At 34.4% G+C, this 1,109-nt stretch overlaps 1 non-coding gene across 1 annotated transcript; it reads left to right on the forward strand.

Annotated features, from left to right (window-relative positions):
* Positions 1-11: 11 nt before the first annotated feature.
* Positions 12-91, forward strand: TRNAL-UAG (transfer RNA leucine (anticodon UAG)). The gene has a single exon. It is a non-coding gene; the product is annotated as a tRNA-Leu (tRNA).
* The last annotated feature ends 1,018 nt before the right edge of the window (positions 92-1,109 follow it).

Genomic DNA, 1,109 nt, shown 5'->3' on the forward strand with positions numbered 1-1,109 from the left:
ATTTGAAGTTAGCCGCCATGGTGAAATTGGTAGACACGCTGCTCTTAGGAAGCAGTGCTCAAGCATCTCGGTTCGAATCCGAGTGGCGGCATTCTTGAAAAAGAATACAATAGATTAGAAATCAATTCGAAATTTACAATTTTGTAATGGGACCTTCCCCTTATGCTATTTGCAACTTTAGAACATATACTAACTCATATCTCTTTCTCAACGATTTCAATTGTGATTACGATTCATTTTATAACCTTATTAGTTCGTGAACTTGGAGGATTACGTGATTCGTCAGAAAAAGGAATGATAGTTACTTTTTTCTCTATAACAGGATTCTTAGTTTCTCGTTGGGCTTCCTCGGGACATTTTCCATTAAGTAATTTATATGAGTCATTGATCTTCCTTTCATGGGCCCTGTATATTCTTCATACCATTCCTAAAATACAGAACTCTAAAAATGATTTAAGCACAATAACTACGCCAAGTACTATTTTAACGCAAGGCTTTGCCACATCGGGTCTTTTAACTGAAATGCATCAATCCACGATACTAGTACCTGCTCTACAATCTCAGTGGTTAATGATGCATGTCAGTATGATGTTATTAAGCTATGCAACTCTTTTGTGCGGATCCTTATTATCTGCCGCTATTCTAATCATTAGATTTCGAAATAATTTCCATTTCTTTTCTAAAAAGAAAAAAAAATGTTTTAAATAAAACATTTTTCTTTAGTGATATTAAATATTTTTATGCAAAAAGAAGTGCTTTAAAAAGAACCTCTGTCCCTTCATTTCCAAATTATTACAAATATCAATTAACGGAGCGTTTGGATTCTTGGAGTTATCGTGTCATTAGCCTAGGATTTACCCTTTTAACCGTAGGTATTCTTTGTGGAGCAGTATGGGCTAATGAGGCCTGGGGATCCTATTGGAATTGGGATCCTAAGGAAACTTGGGCATTTATTACTTGGACCATATTCGCAATTTATTTACATAGTAGAACAAATACAAATTGGAAGGGTACGAATTCTGCACTTATAGCTTCGATAGGATTTCTTATAATTTGGATTTGTTATTTTGGTATAAATCTATTAGGAATAGGCTTACATAGTTATGGTT

This window comes from Aegilops tauschii, unplaced genomic scaffold, assembly GCF_002575655.3.
Source record: "Aegilops tauschii subsp. strangulata cultivar AL8/78 unplaced genomic scaffold, Aet v6.0 ptg001296l_obj, whole genome shotgun sequence".
Lineage (NCBI taxonomy): Eukaryota > Viridiplantae > Streptophyta > Magnoliopsida > Poales > Poaceae > Aegilops > Aegilops tauschii.